This window comes from Cebus imitator, unplaced genomic scaffold (assembly GCF_001604975.1).
Source record: "Cebus imitator isolate Cc_AM_T3 unplaced genomic scaffold, Cebus_imitator-1.0 Scaffold51, whole genome shotgun sequence".
NCBI lineage: Eukaryota > Metazoa > Chordata > Mammalia > Primates > Cebidae > Cebus > Cebus imitator.
In genome coordinates, this window is record NW_016107366.1 from 10,687,046 (window position 1) to 10,693,410 (window position 6,365).

The 6,365-nt window shown below is 47.2% G+C and overlaps 1 protein-coding gene across 5 annotated transcripts in view; it reads left to right on the forward strand.

Annotated features, from left to right (window-relative positions):
* AZIN2 (antizyme inhibitor 2) overlaps positions 1–6,365 on the forward strand; it is a 45,284-nt gene that overhangs the window by 3,376 nt on the left and 35,543 nt on the right. The gene's annotated exons all lie outside the window — the stretch shown is intronic.

Consider the following 6,365-nt stretch of genomic DNA (forward strand, 5'->3'; position numbering starts at 1 on the left):
GGCCTCGGCCTCCCAAAGTTCTGGGATTACAGGCGTGAGCCACGGCACCCGGCCTTCTTTTTCCTTTTATAATAACAATGTGTAACATTGTATTTTCCTAACTAGTCCTTGTAGTTTTGTTGTTGCCACCAATTCTGTCTTTCTAATTTGATTTCTGCTGTTATCTTCATTCCCTCCTGCTCTCTTTAGATTTCTTTCTTTTGAGGCGGAGTCTTGCCTTGTTGCCCAGGCTGGAGTATAGTGGCGTGATCTTGGCCCACTGCAACCTCCACCTCCTGGGTTCAAGCAATTGTCCTGCCCTCAGCTTCCCAAGCAGCTGGGATTATAGGCGCACACCACCACACTCAGCTAATTTTTTTTGTGTTTTTAATAGAGATGGGGTTTCACCATGTTGGCCAGCTGGTCTCGAACTCCTGACCTCAAGTGATCTGCCCACCTCAGCTTCCCAAAGTGCTGGGATTATAGGTGTGAGGCACCGCGCATGGCCATTTTAGATGAACTTTGCTTATGTACTGTCATTCAGTATCCATTGAACTCCTACAATGTGGTAGTGACTGTGCTGGGCAGAGCTGTCTTTGAGTTGAATGCTTAGTTTATCTATTTCCACTCTGTCCTTGCCAGATAAAAGCCTTTAAGCTATAAAATTTCAACTAAGTAGAGCTTTGAAACTATCTCATTTATGGATTCAGCAAATATTAATTGGGTATCTCCTCTGAGGCCAAGTGCTATTCTAGGTGGGGATTTGGCAGTGAACAAAATAAAACAACCAAAGCCCTTCCCTCATGGAGCTTGTTTACAAAAAAATAAACAGATGAAATGATGAAAATAGTTAGTATTTTAGATGGAAAGTGCTGTGGAAAAAAAGCAGGAAAGGGACGTAAGGAATGCTGGGAGAGAGGACTGCACCTTTAGATGGTTTGGCCAGGGAACACTTCATTGAGACTTGAATACAGACCCGAAAGAGCCAAGGGATCAAGCCAGGTGGATAACCAGGGGAAGGGCGTTTCAGGCAGCAGGAACAGCAAGTGCAAAGGCCCTGAGGTGGGAGCAAGTCTGGTGGGCACTGGTTTGTGATATTGTCGTTAGCACCATTTTCTTGGTGGTTAATAATAGTTGCGTCATATGGCTGGAGTTGTGAGGAGAGTTCTAGAAAGGACTCCTGGAGTCCTGGGCAGGATGACAGTGTAGGAGCAACTCCAGGTTGGGGAGAAGTGTGCACCCGGCTGGGATGATCAGAACGAGCAGGTTAACCTGTAGCAGGGACTGAATGTTAATGCCTTTCATGGTAGACGAGGTGCTTCCCCTTGTCTTTGGGTTAGTTCGTACTTTGCACACCTTGTTTCATGCACATATTCCATGAAGCCCTGTGAGGTACACAGGGGAAGAGACGGCTGTTCTACAGTTGAGGACACTGTGGGGTTGGCTGTCTGTGGGTAGCAGAAGCACTTCCGCTTCTTCCTGCAGTGTCCCTGGCCTCCACGTGGGGTGAGAAGGAACAGGATCCTCTCAGTCCCCGAGGTCTAGGTGAAAACAGGACCAAACCCCACTGCCTAAAGTTTTCTGCTTCAGAAACCCCGGGGGGAGGCACTTGGTTCTCTGGCAGAAAGGGCAGAGTTGTGGGATGTTAAGGCTAAGAGAGACCTTGATGACAGCGGGAACTGGAGAAGCATCTGCCCTTTGCTGAGTGCGTCTGTTATGCCAGGCACTTTGCCATGTGTTTTCTGTACATGATCTCATTTTATTCTCGAAACAGCCTCGTGAGGTAATTATTTTTTTTATGGAGATTCTGACCATACCCTGCTGAGGACATATTTAACGTATAAGGAAAGGAGGGATGGAGGTGCCATACCAGGGTGGTGGCAGCTTGAGTCCTGCTGAGTCGCCTCGGACTCTGTCTTTTTTTTTTTTTTTTTTGGAGACGGAGTTTCGCTCTTGTTACCCAGGCTGGAGTGCAATGGCGCGATCTCGGCTCACTGCAACCTCCGCCTCCTGGGTTCAGGCAATTCTCCTGCCTCAGCCTCCTGAGTAGCTGGGATTACAGGCACGCGCCACCATGCCCAGCTGATTTTTTGTAGTTTTAGTAGAGATGGGGTTTCACCGTGTTGACCAGGATGGTCTCGATCTCTTGACCTCGTGATCCACCCGCCTCGGCCTCCCAAAGTACTGGGATTACAGGCGTGAGCCACCGCGCCCGGCCTGGACTCTGTCTTTTGCAAGGTCCTTGGGGAGAGGATAGTGGAGCTGGGATTCAGCCAGTGATGGATGCCCACAGCCAACTGCAGGGGCTAGGGGAGGCCTAAGCCCTCTCTCTGCAATGGGAATCATGCAGACCCTTTGGTAGGCTTCTGGAGGTAGCTCCTGGGACTTACAGCTTTTCTTGGAAGAGCAATGCTGCCCTCTTCTGGTCGGCCATAACTTAACAGCGTTGTGCCTTGCTTAACAGCGTTGTGCCCTAGTGGACACTGACCGAGGGCTTGGGGTGAACTAAGGCTGGATGTGCAGACAGACATCCTTTGGACAGGTGCCAGGGCCATGGCTTGTTCAGGGACTCTGGTCCACACAGCCACCTGCCCAAGGACCATTGTGTCTCTTGACCCTGTCCTTGCCCTTATGTCTCCTTGCCCTTGTGTCTCTTTACCATTGTGTCTCCTGCCCCTGTCTTTGCCCTCTCTTGCTGTTTCCCTCAGCATCCTCCCATCTTAAAAAGCCTTTGCTGGACACCACATCCTCCTCCAGCCCAATCCCTTGCTCCTTTTGTGTGACCAAACTCAACAGAGTTGTCTGCACTTGTCTGTCCACCCCCATTTTTTCTTTTCCTCATCACTCCTTTCTTAAGCCACTGCCTCCCAGCCTCCATTGTCACTACGCCAAAGGATTTTCTCTTACTAACGTCTGCAGTGATCTGGAGGATCCAGTGAGCACTTTAAACATGAACTGTGAACTAATAATACATATCAATTAACAGGTTGATTCATTGACCCAAAAAGAAAGTAGGCCATCGGCTTTATGTCTCCACAGATAATCACTAGGATGGTTTTGGTGGATATATAGTGTTTAAAAAATATGTAAATGATCTACAAAATATGTATCAAATATTTTGTGATTTTGTAACAATACATAAAAGGTGTTCTTGTGGCATGTAGTATGTACTATTCTACAATAGTTTTAAACTCAGTGGAGTTTTTTTTGTTTGTTTTTGAGATGGAGTCTTGCTCTGTTGCCCAGCCTAGAGTGCAGTGGCACAATCTCGGCTCACTGTATCCTCAACCTCCTGGGTTCAAGTGATTCTCCCACCTCAGCCTCCTAAGTAGCTGGGATTACAGGCACATACCACCATGCCCAGCCTATTTTTGTATTTTTAGTAGAAAGGGGTTTCATCATGTTGACCAGCTGGTCTTGAACTCCTGACCTCAAGTGATTCACCCGCCTTGGCCTCCCAAAGTGCTGTGATTACAGGCATGAGCCACCGCATCTGGCCCAGCCTCAGTGGCTTTTAAAGAGCTGTCCATGTTGATGCATTTAGACGTGGTCTTGGGGGACGCTCCTTAGTGCTTTTGGACCTCTCAACAGCATTCAACACAGCAATGCATTCCTAAAAAAAAAAAAGACTCAACAGTAACATATGGTCCTACTTTCAAAGGCTTCAGAAATGTTTAAGATGAAAGAACACTGCTTGACCCCACCTCATCAGGCACTTCTGACAGACAGCTGAGACAGTTCCGTCTCATCCAGACACAAGCTGTTAGACAAGATTTGCATTTATAGGAATAGCATTCTAATCTGTGTATTGTTCTCCATCCCCTGGAAACGTTCTCCATCCTCGCCTCTGCAGGCCCTGGGAGCCATCTCTTCCCGTCTTCTGCTGCTCTCTAAATGGTAGCATTCTTCTGAATTCTTAGGCCTCCCTGTCTTGCAAATCCTCTTTCTTCTCAGGAAATTTCGTTTTTTCCCGGGCTTTAAATACCATCAATATGCCACCTCTTCCCACATTTTAATCTCCAACTCAGACCTATGTATCCAGTTGACTTGATACAAGGAGATGCCTGAGCCCCAGCATGTTCAAAGGGACTCCTGATGTCCCCCTTCCCCCTTATGAAGGGTCCCCTCAGTCTGCTGTGTGTGGGAGTTCCCTCTGATGTCCACTTATCCCCATGTGGAATCTATCACCCAGCTTGCCAGCCCCGCCTCCAGAACACATCTCCCTGCTTTTCTGGAGCTGGCTCTGTCATCTCCCTCACTGACTATCACAGTCTATAGCCACTATAGCCACTGACTAGCACAATCGATTCCCCAGAATCCCCTTGGGCCGTCCCTCAGGTAGCCAGAGTGATAGGCATGTAGACCTTGTATTTAAAATGCAAATCTGACCATGTCTTTCCATTCCTAACCCTTCAGGCTCTTCCCCATCCCATGCAGGGTAAAACAGGTTTCCTTGGCGGCTCTGCCCACCTCCCTCTGACCTCATCGTCCCCACTGCACTAACTTACTCTGCTTGAGCCACTCCAGCATTCTCTGTTCCTTGATCAGGCTGAAGTGCTCAGTACTGCTTGCCTCAGAACCTCTGCACAGGCCCCTTCCTCTACTGGGAACAGTCTTAGCTTCTTTCTTTCCTTCTTGGCCTATCTGAGGCCTCCTGCAGGGCTCAGTTAAAATATCTGACCCTGAGGCTGTCCTTCACCCTTCACACCCAGGTCTCTGGGAGCCCTACTTTCCTTCCCAGCTCTTAACTGCTTGTAATTCCATTGTTATTCAGTGCTCATCTGGGACTGCCTGCCTGTCTTCCCCATCAATCTGCTCCATGGTCTCAGAGACCCTATGTGCTTTTTTTTTTTTTTTTTTTTTTTTTTTACCACTTGTTTTGTTAACACCTATCATGGAGTTGGCCATTCAGTAGATGCTCAAAAGATACCTGTCAGTGCGGCATTGAGGTTGCATTCCCTGTTACAGCAGTGAGGTTGAGTTGGTGTGCTAAGGTCTGATGGTTAGAATCCCACCTGTGCCACTTAGAAGCTGTGTGACTTTGGACAAATCACGTAGCCTCTCTGAACCTCTGTTCCCTACCTTACAAGATTCTTAGTAAGGTTAAATGACAATATATATAAAATACTTCATTCAATGACTGGCATAGGATATGCCTTCAGTGAATGACAACACTTATTTAAATATGTATAATTAGGCTGACTGCCATGGCTCACACCTTTAATCACAGCATTCTGGGAGGCCAAGGCAGGAGGACTGCTTGAGCCCAGGAGTTTGAAACCAACCTGGGCAACATAGTGAGACCCATCTCCATTTAGAAAAAATTGTGTATATATACATATATATATATATATTTAAAATAAAAAAAAATATTTATAATTGAAGCTCAGTCATAGGTCCCCAAAATGCTAACACTGATTCTTCCTCTCACTTCATGTGCTGAGGCAGGGAACAAAAACACAGGTCTACATCTACTCTGATTCAGGGTGGGCCACATCTGCCCCTGGGAAGCCAGCTGTGGTAGCAGCAAGCCCAGCTCCGGAGCTTGACCTTTGTGTCCCACTCTGCTACTCGCTGGCTGTGTCACCACAGACAGGTGGACCTCGCTGAACTCAATTTTGTCCTCCATAAAATATAGCCAGTAAATATTTCATAGCATAGTCATTGGGATGATATGAAATGATGCTTATAAATACCCAGTGCTGAAAAGTTGCTAAATTAAAATTAGACTCATTACAAACTCAGGATGGCTAAAAATGGCTCTTATATCTCTCACCATGTTTCAAAACTGGCTTCTCTTGTTTATTCTGGGAGAGTCAGACTTGAGTTCCAAAGTTTGTTCTGCCACCTACTTGCTGCGTAGACCTTCTGAGCATTGGTTTCCTTTTCTGTAGACTGGAGCTAATACCCATTTGAATGGGTTATTTGCAAGGACTGAATAAAAGGGTGAATCCAAAGTAGGGGTTGGCAAACTATGGGTGGAGGCCCAAATCCAGCCCACCAGCTGATTTTATGAAGTTTTATTGGCTCACAGTCACATTCATTCAATTTAGTGTTGGCTGTGGCTGTTCTGGTGCTACAAAGGCAGTTGAGAAGTTGCGACAGAGCTGGGTGTGGTGGCTTACACCTACAATCCCAGCACTTTGGGAGGCCGAGGCATGTGGATCACCTGAGGTCAGGAGTTCGAGACCAGCCTGACCAATATGGTGAAACCCTGTCTCTACTAAAATTGCAAAAATTAGCTGGGCATGGTGGCACATGCCTATAATTCCAGCTACTTGGGAGGCTGAGGCAGGAGAATTGCTTGAACCCAGGAGGCAGAGGTTGCAGTAAGCCAAGATTGTGCCATTGCACTCTGGCCTGGGCAACAAGAGCATAACTCTGTC